At 36.4% G+C, this 19325-nt stretch overlaps 2 long non-coding RNA genes across 3 annotated transcripts in view; one reads left to right on the top strand and one right to left on the bottom strand.

The window, feature by feature from the left end:
- The window catches only part of LOC141373495 (uncharacterized), a 110119-nt gene that overhangs the window by 86186 nt on the left and 4608 nt on the right, over nt 1-19325 (top strand). The window lies entirely within an intron of this gene.
- Nucleotides 1-19325, bottom strand: part of LOC141373494 (uncharacterized) — a 37976-nt gene that overhangs the window by 7296 nt on the left and 11355 nt on the right. For both annotated transcript variants that reach the window (XR_012379555.1, XR_012379554.1), the window contains one exon: nt 13171-13295. This is a non-coding gene — a long non-coding RNA (uncharacterized lncRNA). The remainder of the gene's footprint in view (nt 1-13170; nt 13296-19325) is intronic.

Below are 19325 nucleotides of genomic sequence, written 5' to 3' on the forward strand. Positions count from 1 at the left end.
GGACATCTTGGCTTTTTCCATAGTTTGGCTATTGTGGACATTGCTGCTTTAAACATCGGGGTGCACATACCCTTCAGATCACTACATTTGTATCTTTGGGGTAAATACCCAGTAGTGCAATTGCTGGATCGTACAGTAGCTCTATTTTCAACTGTTTGAGGAACCTCCATACTGTTTTCCAAAGTGGCTGCACCAGCTTGCATTCCCATCAACAGTGTAGGACGGTTCCCCTTTCTCCGCAACCTCGCCATCTGTCATTTCCTGACTTGTTAATTCTAGCCATTCTGACTGGTGTGAGGTGGTGTCTCATTGAGGTTTTGATTTGGATTTCCCTGATGCCGAGTGATGTTGAGCACTTTTTCATGTGTCTGTTGGCCATTTGGATGTCTTCTTTGGAAAAATGTCTGTTCATGGCTTCTGCCCATTTCTTGATTGGATTATTTGTTCTTTCAGTGTTGAGTTTGATAAGTTCTTTATAGATTTTGGATATGAGCCCTTTATCTGATATGTCATTTGCAAATACTTTCTCCCATTCTGTCGGTTGTCTTTTGGTTTTGTGGACTGTTTCCTTTGCTGTGCAAAAGCTTTTTATCTTGATGAAGTCCCAATAGTTCTTTTTTGCCCTTGCTTCCCTTGCCTTTGGCATTGTTCTAGGAAGAAGTTGTTGCAGCTGAGGTCGAAGAGGTTGCTGCCTGTGTTCTCCTTTAGGATTTTGATGGACTCCTGTCTCACATTTAGGTCTTTCAACCGTTTTGAGTCTATTTTTGCGTTGGTGGTATAGTGTATAGCGGTGCACATAGCTGCCTTCCAAAATCACTGATTTTTTAAAATGTGAAATCTGGTGTTTTATAAATATCATACAAGCCAAACAAAATTGCGGTCATACTCAATATGAATGTCAGAGATAAAATAAACAGAAAAAGAAACTAGAAATTACAGATAACAGAGAGAAAAATAATCACTTTTTAAAATCTAATTAACATAAGTAGAAAGATTAGAAAAGTATTACATCCATAAAAAAGAACAAGATGCTATTAATTTATTTAAACATGAAAAAAAACATTTAAAATGAAAAATAGCCAAAAATACAAATTAATGATATGGAAAAAATCAATTAAATAAGTGGAAGATAACGTCAAAATAATCTTTCAGACATTATAATAAAAAGGCAAAATGAGAAAAAAGAATTAGATGATCATTCAAGTCTTTCTTCCATATTATAGGAATTTCAGGAAAAGACAAATGTGAAAATGGAAAGAAAAATTGTCATATCAGTAATACACGATAATTTCCCAAAACTGTTTGAAATGGGTTCCAGTTTGAAGAGACCCATCAAATGCCAAGAGAATAAATTTTAAAAGATACACATATCATTGTGAAATTTCAGAAGACAAGAAATAGAGAATCCCAAGATCTTCAAGTGAACTTCAATAGCCCTCCAATGCAGAACCACAGGTCATAAACATGAAATAGGTATCAGAATGATGTCAGGTTTTTCAGCTGTAATCCCAGATTCTAAAATGCCTTCAAGCCTTCAAAATTCTGAGGGACATTGATTTTCAGTCTACAATTCTAAACCAAGTCAGAATAGTGTGGTGGTAAAATAGTCATTTTCTCACAAGCGAAGATTTAAAAATTTACTTTCTATGCTACTTTAAATCGAGAAAGAAAAATATGTACAAGCCAAAAAACAGGAGATCCAGCAAGAAGAAAGCAAGTAGAATACCAAATCCATAGGTGTCTTGGAGAGCAACCATTTCAGACTGACAGAGGAGAAGAAAAGTTATGGGAAGAGGAAGGTCTAAGGTATAGATGAGAAGAATGCAAAGAGTTTAGGTTTTCCTGAGGTTAAGTTTTACTAGGATAGGTGTTTTGTTTTGCAAGACAGCTAAAGAGAGAGAGGAAGGGAAAGAGAAGAGCTGAGGCTTGAGGATAATTACAAGAAGTTATGATAATTATAAACCAAAGAATTATGCTAAGGGATAGAAGACCAAAAGTTGGCATAGAAAGCAAATTATAAAACTTTGCATGTTGAATCCTCAACTCTCTGCTAGAATCCAAATTGATTCTCTGTCACTCCATCAGCATATCTGCCTGGGTACTCTGCAGTTATCTTAACATTTCCAAAAAAGAAGACATTTCCCCAAACATTCTTCTCTTGTAATCCCTCTTTCCATTAAGGGTTTATAATCCAGAAGAATCCTAGAAGTTATGATCCTTGTCTTCCAACCAAAACATACTAGACATACTATAAACATACTCATCTTTCCAGGTGTTGTCTTAATTAAGGTTCTCACCATTTCTTTACTGATGTTTTATAATAGCCTCCTACCTTTGCCCCCTGCTCCTAGTTTCTCATTCTTTCAATGCATGCTCTACATTGATTTTATTATTCCCTAACAAAAACCCTTTAGTAGTTTTTCTGTTGCCATAGAATCAGATTCATCATATCTAGCAAAGTATTTCAACAGAATTTCAGTCTGTTAAAGCTTCATCTCCTGTTATTGCAGTCATCCTAAGAAGAATTGACATCTCTTAATATACTCTTTCTTGTCTCCATGTCTAACAAAAGTATCCAAAGACTGAATGGGATTGAGAAGACAATTTGCAAAGAGATTCATCCACTTTTAGCTACAAAGGGCCAGTTCTCATGATTCATGTATTAAATCATTGAACTAAAGGTTATTGGAACAGTGTCAGCACATGTATTCTTCATAGCATCTATGATTTTGGAATTACTATTGTAATTTTACAGATGAATTATTCTCATGAAAGTTAACCATTTTGATCAAGATAAAGAAATAAATGATACAAAAGCCCATGTTAACCAAAATCCCCTGTAAATTAAGAGCTCATGTTTCACAGATGGCATGATCTTATATATAGAAAATCCTAAGGAATCCACTAATAAATGAGTTCAGTAATGTTGCAGTGTAAGTCAAACCCAAAAATCAATTGTATTTCTATACACTAGCAATAAACAATTCACAAGGGAAATTCAGAAAACAATTATATTTACAGTAGTATCAAAATAAAATATTTACAAATAAACTTAACAGAAAATGTACAAAACTTATACACTATAAACTAAAAAATGTTATTGAAATGGATTAAAGAAGACCTAAATAAATGGAAAGATATCCCATGTTCATGAAAAGACAGTATTATTAAAATGGCAATACTCCTCAAATTTGTCTATTTGGAAATAAGGATTTGCAATCCTTATCAAACTCCCAGTTGCTTTTTCAGAAACAGAAAAGTTTATACTAAAAATCTATATGGAAATGCAAATGACTCTTAATAGCTGAAAAATTTTTGAAAAAGAAGAAAGTTGGAGGACTCATACTTCAAGGTCTCAAAACTTACTACAAAACTGTCATAATGAAGACAGTGTAGTACTGGTATTAAGCTAGACATAGATCAGTAAAATAGAACTGAGTGTCCAGATAACTCCTGACATTTATGACCAATTGATTTTCAACAAGGATGCCTAGACAATTCAATGGGGGAAAAATAGTCTTTTCAATAAATAGCACTGATACACTGCCACATGCAAAAGAATGAATAACTCTTACTTCACACATGTACAAAAATTAACTCAAAATGGATCAAATAATAAATATTCGGAGCTAAAACTAAAGAAAGCATGCAAAATCTTCATGGCCTTGAATCAGGCAATAGTTTCTTAGTACGATACCAAAAGCACAAGCAACAGAAAAAAATAATTTGGGCTTCATCAAAATTAAAATCTTTCATACTTCAGAGGACACTATTGAAAAAGATAATTCACAGAATTCAAGAGAATATTTTCAAATCATATATCTGATTAAGGATGTGTTTTCAGAATATATAAATAACTCTTAAAATTCAATAATAAAAAGACAGTAAAGGAAAGGAAAAAAATTTATAAATAAAAATTAGCAAAGGATGCGAATACACATTTTCCAAAGATTTACTAGTGGCCAATTAGCACATGAAAAGATGTTCAATATCATTAATCATTAGAGAAATACAAATAAAAACCATAATGAAGTATCATTTCACACCTGCTAACATGGTTATAATAAAATTTTTAAAAAGCTAGAAAATAACAGGTTTCCATAGGATGTGAAGAAACTGGAACCTGCATACATTGGTGGGAATGTAAAATAGTACAGCTGCTTGGGCAAACAGTTTGACAATTCCTTAGAAAGTTAAGCATAGATGGCCCAGCAATTACACTCATAAGTATTTGCCCAAGAGAATCAAAAACATATCCACACAAAAACTTGTACATGATGTTTATAACTTATTCATATGGCCAAAAGGTGAAAACAACCCAAATGTCCATCAGTAGATGAATGAATACACAAAATGTGGTATACTCATATAATTGATATCACTTGCTCATTGAAGGGAACAAAATGTTGATAATGCTACAGCATGGGTGACCCATGAAAACATGATGCCAAGTGAGAGAAGCCAGACACAAAAAGGCCACATAATATATGATTCCATTCATATGAGATGTCCAGAATAGCAAATCCATAACAACAAAAAATGGATTAGTGGTCGCCAGAGGCTTTGAAGGTGGGTGATGAAGAATGGGGAGTGATTTGTAATGTACAAGAAGTTTCTTTTGGGGGTGATAAAAATTAGATAATGATAATGGTTGCAAAAAATAGTTAATATCTTAAAGTCAGTGAATTTTATCTTTCAATAGAGTGAATTTTGTAAGTAAGTAAATTATATCTCAGATTTTTTTGTAAATGGTTCATTTGCTTCATCTTTGTTCTACCAGTGAACCGAATAAACTGTGACTTTGTTGGAGATTCTAAGGGGCGGGGGTATGAATCTGGGAAATAAAATAGTTTTTAGCATCTGACTTTAATAAAAACAAACAAAAAATGGACCTCTTCTTGCAGAGCTCAGAAGTACAGCAAGCATTTCCAGAATGAGCGTTAGGAAATAGGACAGGTGTTGTACGGTTGGACTACAGGGTGTGTATGGGGAGTGCTAAGCAGAGCTTGGGAAAGGACAGACGAATGAATGAAAGGTTAAATGGCCTTTCATGAAAGGATGAAGCAATTTTGACTTTTTAATATGGAACAAGTAGTTTCAAAAACTAGCATTATTTAAGAATCACCTGAGAAACTTTTGAAACTATTCCACTTCCCTCAGTGCTATCACTTCAGAACTGCTGATTCTGTCCATCTCACAGAGGCTAGGAATCTGTAGTTAAAGTCCCCTCAGGTGATTCTAACGGTGGGTCTCAGAAATGCTTTGGGATGCCATGGCTATTTTGAGAGTGCTGATAAGGAAGGACAGGTTCTGAATGAAAGCCATGGCATTGAGGGTGTGAAGAAAAGAAGAAAGAGAAGGACATTTAGAGAGGCCTAGTAAGATTCATTTCACATGGGTTTTTTTCTACATATTTTTATTAAGCATCCATTCTATATGGAAAACAGGGTCTAAAGTGTTGAAATCAGTCCTCTTGCAGCCTTTATTCTATTTGACAAAATACAGTATGTATGGAAGAGTAAGAATTTAAATGATAACTTTAAGCTTTCTAGCAAGACTAGCTGGATAGGTGGCCTATGTTGGCCTCATTCATTAAGGAATAAAATAATATTAGGAAACCTTTATGTGTCAGGTAAGGACTTCACACACATTCACTCTTTCATTCCTCACAGTAAGCACATCCGTGTTTTAGAAATGTGGACCTGTGCCACAGGGAGGATGGTGGGCTGCCTCTTGAGCCTTAGCTGGGGGGTTGAGGGGAGAGGTGGGGTAGAGCCAGAATTTGAACCAAATAGTTGACTCCAGAGAGAGACTATAGTAAAGTCAATGCTTTTCTTAGCCAAAATCTCATTTTTATTGGGTTAGTCTATCCCTGACTTCCATCTCTAGGGTCTGCAGTATTTACTCTAGAGAAGACATCCTTCACTTGGAGTCTTCAGATGAATTGCAGGAGGGCCATGAATCCATGAAATAGTATGGAAATTTTTCATGTGAATGCTTACTTGCATTCTTTTTGGAGAGAGAATCCATAACTCCAGTAAAATGAGTTCATAAAAAAAGATTAAAAATATCTCTTCTGTTACCCATTTAACTCATTTTATCACATGTCTGATGAAATTTGTAGGAGAATACTTCCTGTGCAAGCATGTGTGGTGACAGTAATTTAGAGTGGAAGCCTCGCTTCCTTGCACACTGCCTCCAACCTCAAGTCTATAGCTGGGTCATCTCCATACAGAGGGAAAGCATGGATCTATTCCTTCATCATGTCACTGAAGTTTTGCTCATCTCTAAACAAATTATTCTAAAATTTCCTTCATTAATTAATCTATTACATGTGCCTGAATGACTTTTCTGAGGTCCTTGACTCACATCTTCTGCACTTGTTTTGTTCTCAGGCTCAGTTCCTGTTGCTATCAAAAAGGGCGCTCCCCTTGAATGAGGGAGTGGTGAGGGTTGAGGAGGCCACATTAGTGGGTCCTTGGATATCTCAGTGGTGTTGTAGTGAAGTACTAAAATTATGAGACTCCATATCAGATTGCTAGAGATTGTTCAGCCATGCTGGTAGTTCCCCTTAGCTCCTACACAACCTTCAGGGCAGAGGAAATGATGCAACCCACAAGGCAGAGGAAATGATGCAACCTGAAAGGGAGAAGAAATGATGCAGACAGGAGGCAGGTTCTGTGGTAATCCCCGGTTGACACATAGCTTTCAGAGTCACAGACTAAGTCCCACTTTGAAGCAGAAGACCTCCAGCTTGTACTTTCTCACTCTCCTGGCTTCCTTGCAATATGTTTGGCCGTGTAAGCTTTTCAAACCAAGAGGCTCCTTGGAGTTAACACTATTTCAAGAGTTGATGGAAAAGCAAAAAAAAGGTTTCAGGGGCATAGAGATGAAAGAAAGACCTTTTTGTAAATCCCCCTTCCTTGTACCATTTCATTCCCTGTTATTTACTCTGGACTGAATGCAAAAATGAAAGCAAGGAAGACAGAAGCACCTACCAAAACTCAGCAATGTGGACAGTTAAATAATGTGCCAATGCCCTCTTCTGTCTTTCCCCAACTGCCAAATAGTACTTTGATCTCTAGTTTTCAGTCAGTTCCTGAAATGCTCTTCTAACTCCATTTTTTCTCTCCTCTCTCAAAGATTTAACCTCCTCCTTACTTCCAGATGCCCTCATATCTTGGTCAACTCTAGAACCACCCACAATCTCCATTTTTTTAAAGATTTTATTTATTTGACACAGAGAGAGAGCACAAGCAGGGGGAGTGGCAGGCAGAGGGAAAGGGAGAAGCAGGCTCCCTGCTGAGCAGGGAACAGGATGTGGGGTTCGATCCCAGGACCCTGGGATCATGACCTGAGCCAAAGACAGACACTTAACTGACTGAGCCACCCAGGCACCCCCCACAATCTCCATTTTAATAACATCTCAATATGCACAATTTCCTACAAAGCTAGCCCCTAATTCCTCCAATGCACAGCTGTCTCTGAGTCCTCCTTTGTTCTTGAATCTTCTGCAGCAATTAAGGAGGGAACTAAAGGGCCATTTTGTGAGTGGAATAGTGCTGATCAGGGGCAAGCAAGATGGAAGAGAGTGCTTACTTTTCTCTAACTTGCTTTGATAGAGCTGCTCCAGAGCTGCATGTGTTACAGTCGCAAGCCTCTTAATAGTAACCAAATTAAACTCTAATTAAAAATAGTTAACTTCTGCTTTATGTTCACTGCGTAGCCAGCATTTTCTTTGACCGCTCTAAGTGCAGTCTGCCATTTAATCCTCTCAACAATCCAGTGAGTTGGACTCCTTTATTATCCCCATTTTAGAGATGAGAAAACTGAGGCTCAGAAGAGTTAAGAATGATCTGTAAAGGTCATACAGGTATTAATTGAGAAAGCCTTGATTCAAATTTAGAACTGTTTGATTCCATAGTGAACACACATTAACAGACCACTTTTATGTCAGATCATATAGTTTTGTCTGCAAATAACAAAAAACCTTAGATGAGATGGGTTAACTATTTCAAATAACAAGAAGGTTAGAGTTACACGTTTCCAAGGTTAGTTAAATCATGAGGTCTCCAATGTCAAGACTCGGTTATATTCTCAGAGATGTTTTGCCTTTCTTTTTATGATCATAGGATGGCTGCCATGGTGCCAAACATCATCTCTTCATTTGACAACATCCAAGGGCAGAAAAGAAATGGGGAGGGTATCTCTTCCTACATGTGTCTATTTTTATCAGAAAGAAAAGTCTTTCCCAGAATTCCCCAGCAAACACTCTTCTAAGTCACGAGTCAGAGCTGGGTCACGTGCCCCATTCTCACTGTTTAATCAATCATGGGCTAAGGACTACCCTGCCTTGTTTAGTCTACCCATGATTCACCCCATGGAGCCCAAGAAGGAATCTACCTACCCTGAGCACACTGCCATCCACCTGAATTCCTAAACAGAATCAGAAGCTGTTAATAGGGAAGGACAGGGTAAGTGGCTGTTGTATAGACAACCAACAGTGTCTCCTACGCATTACCTTTTAATTTTGTGCTTCATCTCTCCTGGATTCATCAGGATTTCCTTCACCTATCCAGATTGCTACTCTCCAATGCCAACATGAAAATACACCACAGATTCTATACTTTTGTAACCAATGAGGAGAAAAAAATTTGAAGTATGAAAAATTTGGTGTATTTTAATCAGGTAGAAAATATATGAATCGGGGCGCCTGGGTGGCTCAGTTGGTTAAGCGACTGCCTTCAGCTCAGGTCATGATCCTGGAGTCCCAGAATCGAGTCCCGCATCGGGCTCCCTGCTCAGCAGGGAGTCTGCTTCCCCCTCTGACCCTCCCCCCTCTCATGCTCTCTCTCTATCATTCTCTCTCTCTCTCTCTCAATAAATAAATAAAAATCTTTAAAAAAACAGAAAAGAAAATATGTGAGTCAAATGATAAATATATGACTATTATTCTCAAATAATTATAATGTATATTAAACATTTATATTTATTTATAATATATATAAAAAATAAATTTATTTATATTTGTTTATTATACATTATATTAAAAAATTATAATGTATAATAAACAAGTCAAAGTACCTTTCAATTTATAATATTTTCACTCTGTTTCACACAACCCCCTTTTACTGCTCTATACAGATATTTCATAGATCTTTATTTTCTCTTAAAAACTTCTTCCTTCTCAAAATTTCTTCACAATCTATCTAGTTTTGTGTCACAATAGTTATTTATGGATGAGAGAGAGTCTCTAATTTTTTCTGTTATTTTCTAAACTTCCACAAAAGAATGTTATTTTTCTGCTCTTTTCCAAACTGGTCAAATATTGTCACAAAATGTAAATTTACCTGAATAATTGAGAGTTGATGTAATTGGGTATGTCATCACATTGAGACATTCTGATTCTAAAAAGTTGATTAATTGGAACCTTCTCAATAAGGAGACTATTTTATGTATGTAGTGTGTGTGTGTGTGTGTGTGTGTAACACATGAATCTCTTGCCCCTCTTGAAACCATTTAGGGACAAAGAAGCCTACTGTGATCTTTCATCGCTTGAAGTCCTGGCCCATACATGTCATTACAACCACATTTATTTTCTTGCTGCTCCTGGAATTTGTCCAGGTTGCCCTGACTCCACTAATCCCCCTTCCTATTTTATTTTAAGGCATACGTTAAAATTTATTTTTTATGGAAATTTACCTTTTTGGGAGGGCTAGGTACACTATTCTTCATTGATGGTACATGATATGGTAGGGATCCCCAAGTCCCCCCCTTCTTCAGGGGGTCTGGGATGGAAACTGTGGAGGTTGGGAGATTCTTAGTGTGTTAAGGAATGAATTGGGGCAAGGACTCCCCAGCAGCTGAGGGCCTCTCTATCTTCCTCTTGCTCTTCCTAGGGCTGGTAGACCAGGGGTCTCTTACTCCTTGCAGGCCATGTGAACCATAAGGTCCACCACCCAATTGTAGCCAAATTCATTGTCATACCAGGAAATGAGCTTGATAAAGTGGTCATTGAGAGCAGTGCCAGCCCCAGCATCAAAGGTGGAAGAGTGGGTGTCACTGTTAAAGTTGCAGGAGACAACCTGGTCCTCAGTGGAGGCCAGGATGCCCTTGAGGGGGCCCTCCAATGCCTGCTTCACCACCTTCTTGATGCCATCATATCTGGCAGCTTCCTTCATGTGGCAGGTCAGATCCATGACTGACATTTCAGGGGTGAAGACACAGAAGGCCATGCCAGAGCTTCCTGTTCAGCTAGGGATGACCTTGCCTACAGCCTTGGCAGCACCAGTAGAAGCAGGGATGATGGTCAGGCAGCCCCTCAACCATCATACCACAGTTTCCCAGGGGGGCCATCCACAGTCTTCTGAGTGGCCGTGATGGTGGCATGAACTGTGGTCATGAGTCCCTCCATGATGCTGAAGTTGTCATGGATGACCTTGACCAGAGGAGCCAAGCAGTTTGTTGTGCAGGAAACATTGCTGACAATATTGAGGGACTTGTCAAACTTCTCATGGTTCACACCCATCACAAACATGAGGGCATCAGCAGAAGTGGGAGAGATGATAAACCTCTTGGTCACACCTTCAAGTAAGCCCCAACCTTCTGGTGAAGACCCCAGTAGACTCCAGGACATGCTCAGCACCAGCATCACCTCATTTGATGGGTAGGATCTCAATCCTGGAAGATAGAGATGGGCTTTCCATTAATGGCAAGTTTCCTGTTCTCAGCCTTGACTGTTCCATGGAATTTGCCATGGGTGGAATCATACTGGAACATGTAGACCATATAGTTGAGGTCAATGAGGGGATCACTGATGGTGACAGTATCCACTCTGCCAGAGTTAAAAGCAGACTCAGTGACCAGATGCCTGATATGGGCAAATCCATTTACTCTGACCTTCACCTTCATCTCTCAGGGACACGGCTGGTACTAAACCAGAAGATGTGGCTGGCTGTTGAACCAAGAGGAGCAGACCACATTTTCAGGTTAAAATGAATAGTAGAAATGATCTTGCCAACCTCTTCCATTTTATACACTAGGAAACTTGGACGTGGGTGGAATGAGGCTGCTTGTTCATGGTCATGCAACTCTTTATTGCTTTGAGAGGATTTCTGCTCCCCCAAACCAGATGAGAAAGGATAGGAGAAGGTCATGGAGAGTTAGTGGGGGCAGCAGTGGAGGAGGAGAGGAGCAATCTTAACTAGAGAGGGTAGGAGTCCCAGAATGGATGTCCGGGATGGAGAGAATTTCCAACTCAGGCCCAATGAAACTTGGGTATCATAGACTCAGTGTTTACTTTTCCTTGAGTGTAAATCATCTTCTCACCAACCTGTGGATAATTTCTCTCTAAACAGTGCTCAGCACTTTAAACCACCCCTATCCCAGTTCAGTGCTGCTGGGTAATCTGTCACTAAACCCTGGAGGGTAAGCAATTTTGCTTTCTGCCAAACTCAAATCAAGAAAAAAAGCTACATAGGAGATTCCATTACTTGTGTCTCTTTTGGTTGCAAGTGATTGAAACTCTTATTTCAATTGCATGTTAAGCAATCAGGTTTAAGTAACCAAAAATGCTACCAGGATTCTCACTCACTATCTCTTATCTGTTCTCTGCATATCAGCCTCATTATCTCATATTGATGATGAACTTGGTAAGAACTTCACAGCTTTACCCGCAGAGGAGAACTGACCTCTACTTTCTCTAGTTTCATCTTCAAAAAGTATTAGGTCATGAGCACATTCCTCCACCAGAAAAAGAAAAAAAAAAAAATCCAAAAGAACTCCAGGGAGGAGGTACCTGGGTGGCTCAGTAAGTTAAGCATCTTTCTTTGGCTCAGGTCATGATCCCAGGGTCCTGGGATCAAGCCTCATGTCGGGCTCCCTGTTCAAAGAGGAGCCTGCTTCTCCCTCTGCTCATGCTCTGTCTCATTTTCTCTCTCTCTCTCTCTCTCAAATAAATAAAATATTAAAAAAGAAAAGAAAAAGAAAAAAGAACCCCAGGGAGGACCTGGGGTATGCAAGACCTCAACAGCTGTCATTCTACTTCTGCAGACCTTCTCAGTAAGGATAGCAGAGGTGGTGCTGAGCAAATAAAATATGAATTGTCTACAGCAAGCTTGCATTCAGGAGACAGTGAGGACAGAGTCCTCCCATTCAGTAACTATTTCTTTAATCTCATGGGATTATGATACTTTTTCAGGGCTTTAAAAATATATAAGTAGATATAAGTGATACTGGATTACATTAACCAAATAATTGAGAACAAATCTGTTATAGAGAACCAAATAAAACAAATGTAAAATTAGAGCAATAAAAATCAGTCACTTCAAAGGATCTTTTCATTTCAACACAGACATACCATTTTGATTAAAGTTGTGACATTTACTGCAAAATGAACTTTGAATTCCTATAGCATGTCAATAATAAATAAATATATGTAATTGTTTTTATATTAGTTGCATATAGATTAGTTACATTTGACATAACCTCCCAATATTCTGAATATGGATATACACTCAACAATTTATCATTATAAATTTATAAAATTTATTTTTGTAAGTATTAGAAAACGCAACTCAAAAGAAAATTTAATCATGAATCATAGTGAGTCCTGAAGGTAGTGGTAGCTCCAGCCTTGAGTGTTTTGAAATTTTCCTGACTGGTTTGGACTCTGCCTGATACAAAAGTAAATTTCCCTCCCTCTTCCACTACATGCTGATCTCTATATTTCCCATTTGTTTAATGTTTACTTAGGCATATCTAAAATTTTACATATCTTTATACTGAAAATTAAACAGAAATGTCTATTTCTTTTTACAGTAATAGATCACATTATTGGCTCAGGTTCTCAGTAACAGGAACAGTATCAAATATAGCTGGTTTAAACAGAAAGGGATTTATTATAAAGCACTAAGTACCAGAGTTTCTGGAAAAGCCACAGAGACAGATTTGTATTATATGCAGTCCAAACTAAAAGGAGCCAGGAGAAAGACTCATCTACACCACAGACTATTCTAGCAGAAAATCTGCTGCTGAGACTACACAACTGGGCAGCCAGAACACTGAGACTCAACACCTGAACCTATGCCATAGCTGCCCCAGAAGAGCCAAATGTCCCCAGCATCACTCATTAAAGCATCACTGACCTTTCCACATACAACTGTGTCTCACCTTGCTCTTCCTTATCTCATTATGTCAGCCCAGGAGAACCTTGGCCACATCTGGAACCCAAGATTCATGTGAGCTTGGGAAATACAGTTTCTGCCTTTCCAGTCTCACAAGTACACAGAGGCATGCTAAAAAAAAAAAAAAAAAGTTAAAATAAACCTTGCATAAGCCAACATAGACTATCTGCCTCACAATCTACAATTTGTTGGCAATTTTCTCTTTCCACTTAACAGCTTGATGTTTTTCTGAGTCAGTACACATAAAGCCATGTGATGGTTAATTTTATGTGTCAAATTGGCTAGGCTATAATATCCAGCTGTTTAATCAGACACTAATCAGGGTGTTGCTGTAAAGGTATTTTGTAGATGTGTTAACATCTACAATCAGTTGGCTTTAAGTAAATGCATTACTCTTGATATTGTGGGAGGGAATCATCCAATCAGTTGAAGACTTCTGAGCAAAAATGACAAACGTCTGTCCTAACAAATAAAAGCTCAGGTGCATCACACAATAAATTCTTAATCCTTGACGGTGTAAATCTGACATGGGTGGGGCAGTCCCTCCTCCATATTGTAACTGTGCCATCTGGGACACAGGCCCTCCATGGCCCACATGGTGAGGAAGAGAAGAATGGGAGAAGTCACACCTCTTCCAACTGCCTCCACATGTCGGTCCTTTTGCTTACATTCATAGGCCAGAAGTAGTCGTGTGATCCCAAGCTCATTGCAAGGAAGTTTGGGAAATGTAGATAAGGCTATGGATATTTGAGAACACTAACAGGTTCTGTCATAAAACCTTCCATTGCTGAAGGACGTTTAATTAAACCATGTTAAATTCATGTTTCTTTAAAAAAAATATATTGTTAATAGGAAGGGAGAAAGGGGAGAGTAGAGGGAGTAAGGAAAGAAGAAAGGATATTCTTTATAGGTTATTTCATTCCTATAGGTTATATTTCCAAATGGAATAATGGGACAAACTATTTTCACATTTTAAGTTTAACAGATACTTGAAAAGTAATTTCTGATAATGTGTAACAGGTTCACTCCTACCAGCAGTAGGAAAGCATTTGTTTCTGCACACCCTCATCATCACTGAATGTTACTAATATTTTAAAAGTTTTTCAATCTGATGATATTTTCAAGTTATAAATGTTTCTATTAGGTATAATATATACTTATTGTTTATATTTCACTTTCTGGAGTTGCCTGTACATACAATTTGCCCATTTCTCTATTTGATGGTAGGATCTTTTCTTACTTTTAGAGAATAGCTTTATTTATTTTATGGCAATTGATCTTCTGTGTATTATTTTGTTGCAGAAATGTTCTTGCCGTTATGTACCTTTGTTTTGTTTGTTATCTCTTGCAATCCAGACCTTATTTTTATCTGCTCAAATCCATTACATTTATCCTTTATGGCATGTCCTGTTTAATTTAGGAAATTCAGTCAAAACCAAAGTTATAAAAAAAATAGTCTGCTATAGTTTTTTCAGATACATTATATTTCCTTTTTCTAATTAGTTTGTTCATTTATCTGAAATTTATTTTTAAATTGCATGAGTTGAATATCACTTTATTTTCTTCCAAATCAATGGTCAAATAGCTAAAAACTTTTATTGAGTAGCCATTCTTTCCTCTGTATAATAGAATAGGGTCTCTAATGTATATTTAATTCCCATATACTGAAGCTTATTTTGGGCCCTCTGTTCAACTCTGTTGCTTTGCTTGGTTATTCCTTTTCTTAATCTGCACATTTATTGCAAATTTTAAAATCTGGGATGAGACAAGTCCCCTTCTATTACATGTAGTCTTCAATATTTTCTTAGCAATGTTATACTTGATTCTTTCATATGGTTGTGGACATCTGTGTTTGTCTCTCCAGTTTCACTTGCCTCTCTTCACCACCCTGTTCTATATCTTAGGAGGCTGGCATCTGTGGACTGCTTCACTCTGAATCTCTTCCCTGTTTCCATTTGGGTTTGGTCAAAGAGAGGCACCCACAGGAGACTGAAGGGCAGATATGGCATTTATTCACTCAGCTCCTTCCCAGCAGGACTACCAGTCCTCAGTAGCTTCCATCCAATGGGCCAAGGTTCTTGTGGGGTGGTCCTTTCCTACAGCTAGAGTTAGAACTCTCTGGTTGCTAGTCCCTCCCCTTTCTCATTGGTTAAAGACTCATGATGGTAATGTGAGTCTCGGGCTTTACCATTTCCTGCAGGTTCCACTTCACCCTACCAAAAACTTCATAAATCATCCCTTTATTAAACTTCCTTCAATTACTCCCTTTGAAATTTTAATGTACCATCTACTTTCTGCTACAAAGCTAATGATATACAAAGGAACTGTGAATGGAACACAAGAGATACCACTGGGACTATTCCTGGAACCATGTAAAATGCATATACTAATTTGGGAAGGATTTATGTTTGTTAGTAAATCTTCCCATTGAGAACATCATCACTTTTCATTTCATTTGTCATTCAATAAATGTTTTTCTTTAAACAAATTTTTTAAACATTCTTGTTAGTTTATTTCTATTGAGATTAGAATATTTTTTATTTCCATTCTAACAGGTTTTTGTTACCATAGAGGAAAATCATTAAATATTTTTCATATTTCCAGATAACTTACTATATCCTCTTATTACTTATAATGATTTTTTCTGACTTGTGGAATTACCTAGGTATTCAAACAAATCATATGAAAATCATGATAATTTTATTTCTGGTTTTAAGTGTTGACACAACTTATTTACTCTCTTGTTATGCTGCATGAACCAGAAATACAAAATAAAACTGAAAATAATGATTTATTAGAGCCTTCCCTCTCTTTTATTTGATTTTAATATCAATTACTTTACTATTTCATAATTTATTAGGATTTTTCTTCTTTTTTCTGGAAAACAATTTTTACCACTTTTATTCCCAATTTATTTATTTTTTTACTTTAAATCAGTTGTTTTACTTAAATTACTTCCCAAAATGTATTGATAGTGAGAGGGTTTTTTTCCCTATAATTTAATATTACAAGTTGTATGGTTAGATCTTAGCTTTGAAACATTCTTGCATCCTCGTAATAAACTATTTGGCCATAGTATATTATTATTATTTTAAAACACTCCTGTGATTCCATTTGCCAAGATCACAGTCGGGATATTTCCATCTATATTCACAAGTGACCTAGACTAAATTTTGTACTACTTTTTCAAATTTTTGTGTGAGGGGTTTTGTTCACTTTATAAAATGAATTTTTGAAGCTTTTTTCCATGCTCTGGAAAAGTCTGAATACATAGAAAATGCCTGTTTCTTGAAGGCTAGCTACAACTTAACTATAAAACCAACCAAACCTTATATATGTTAGTGGTAGGTTGTTAGTACTCTTTTACACACACACAACATAAAAATACATATGGGTATTGTTCTGTTCAAATATTTTATTTCTTCTTGAGTAAATTTTTTATTTTATTGATTGCTACACATCATTTCTTCATTTGCTTTTGCTTTCATTGTTCCACTCTACTTTTTATGTATTTTGTTTTTCAATTCTTTATTTTTAGATTTAACTTTACAAATTTTATTATTTTGCTTTCTTTTACTTTTCTCTTTCCTTAAGTTGAACACTTAAACATGCATGTTCTCTCCCTTTTGCTAATAAGCTTCCAGGTTATGCATTTTTTTAAACTTAAGCCATATCCCATAGATTTCAATAATTAGTGTTCTTATTCCTATCAACTTCTAGATTATTTCTAATTTCACTTTTGTTTTTCTCTTGACCCAGAAATTACTCAAAACCTTCTTAATTTCAGTTGCAGTTGTTCTAAAATTTGATTAAACTTTTAGTTATCTCATTCTTGAGATGTTGTTCTTATTTTTGTTAAAATTTTGGTTTGTAACCAAAAATTGAGATCCTTTAAATAGCCACATTTTGGAACTTTTAAGATTTATTTTTGTGGTCAAGTACATGATAATTTTATTGTAATTCTTACATTTTCTGTGTGAAATCCTTTTAATAGCATTACTTTTTTTCCCTCCAATGACCTATCCAATTCTGAAAGAGGGGTATTGAAATTCCACTGTTCCTAAATACTCTGTCAGTTATCAAATTGTCTCTCAGTTCCAAATGTACCCTTCATTGCCCTATTTGTAAAACTGGAGCTGGATGCTATAAATGTTTCTCCTTTGATACCTGGCATAATATTAGCCTTTGTCAGTAGACGGTGGTGGAGGGACACTGCACAGTCACCCTAGGTAACTTCTAAGCAATTCAACTTCACCGTGTGGGCAGCCTCCTGGCAACTTTTGTTTCTATTCCAACAGGCAGTTCCTGCTTACCAGCTGCAATCTGCCATACCGGTACCATACCGGGCTTTAGTCACATCCTTTCTCGTGATATCTAAATCTTAGGCTGGGGTAAAGAGTGAAGTGAGAGAAGTAGCTTTCCCAAACTCATTCCTTTCTTAGATACTCAGTCTCAGCCCTTGGGGTGGTGGCTGTTCCCTTTATCTGCCCTTCCTGCATTCTCTAGAGCTCACTTTACTTCTTAGTAGCTAATCTCCTATTACCAGCTAAAAATTCTTTATATTAAACTTTATATCAAACTTTCTTTGTTCAAATTGCAATGTGATTATTATCTCCTGACTGGACCCCTTCTGTTACAGATACCAAGTAGTTTTGCAGCTTTTTAAAAACTTACTATCAGATGATGTCTCTCTGCTACATTTGATGCTTTATTTTTGTGTGGAATTCCCCATTTTTTTGATATCATAATGACCACCCCTTTTTCTTTGCATTTACTATTTATATCTTTGCCCTCCCTTTTATTTATAACCTTTGTGGGTTGCTGTTGTTGTTTTATTTCAGTTACATCTCTTATAAAAAGCAGACAGCTGGACTTTGTCTTTTAATTGGAGAATTCAACCTATTTACATTTATTGTGAAAAGTGATATGTTTGTTCTAATTAAAATTAGAAGTTAACATCTAATTTTATGTTAACTTCTTTATTATACTCTTTCCTTTTCTTATGCTTTTCTACTTCCACTAGCTTGAACAAGTTGTTTGTGTGTATGTGTGTGCTCTGTTTATTTTGTTTTGCATTTCAGTTGCCCCTAACAATAATTTAGAAAAATTAATGTTTCTCTATTTGCTAGTTCATTAGCATGTATTTTAAACAGTCATATTAAAACCCACATTTCTCTGAGATTTTATTAAAATTAATAGTACTTTTACCATTCCCCACAATGATGGAACCTTAAGAATATTTGATTCTCTCATTCATTTGTACCATTTCCAAGTCCTAGATTTTGTGAACTACTTCAGAAATGTAATTCCATATTATTTTTCACTTTTTCCTTTACAGTATGCCTTTTCTTAGTATACTTATTCAAAAGTGATATTACAATTTGCAATCACTTTATTCTCAACTAATATTTTACTGGAGTCATTGCTCACTGCTATATCTTGTATTCTTTATTTTCCACTTGCTTTAGATTTCTATTCAAATTTACTATCATTATGCTGGAGTACATCCTTGAGTAATTTTGAATAAGAATATGAGTAGAATACTTTGAGTTCCTACATATCCAAAAAATGCCCCTCTTTTGTCATCATATGAATGATAACTTTTCTGAGAGTAGGATTTTTATGCAACAGTGCTTTCTCTCTCAAAAGTTTATAAACATTATTCTACTAGCATCTAATGTGGCATATAAGAAGTCAAGGTCAAACATTCCTTTTCCATTATATTCAAACTTTTTTATCTGTCTGAAAAATGTATATTTTTTTCTCTTTCCACAGAGGCCAGAAATTTCACAAAGATATGTCTAGGTGTGTGGGGGTGCTTTTTTTTTTTTCATCATGTCTGCCTGACTTTTAGTAAGCCTTTTGATCTTCAGATCAGGGAGTTGAAGATTATTGCTTTGATTATTGATTCCATTTCCATCTGCTTCTTTTTCTCTTGAAATGCTGATTATTTGCATATTACTTCTCTTAGGACTGTCCTCCATATCTCTTATATTTTTAGTCATGATTTACATTGCTTAATATTTTTCTTTTGTGTTGAAATATAGTTCCTCCATTTAACCTTCTGATCACAATCTCAGTTTTCAGCAGTAATGATTCTGTTTTTCACTTTTAATGGTGCAATCTCCCCAATCAGAGCCA

Source organism: Callorhinus ursinus, unplaced genomic scaffold (genome assembly GCF_003265705.2).
Source record: "Callorhinus ursinus isolate GAN/ISIS: 27379988/994484 unplaced genomic scaffold, GSC_fseal_2.0 scaffold10, whole genome shotgun sequence".
NCBI lineage: Eukaryota > Metazoa > Chordata > Mammalia > Carnivora > Otariidae > Callorhinus > Callorhinus ursinus.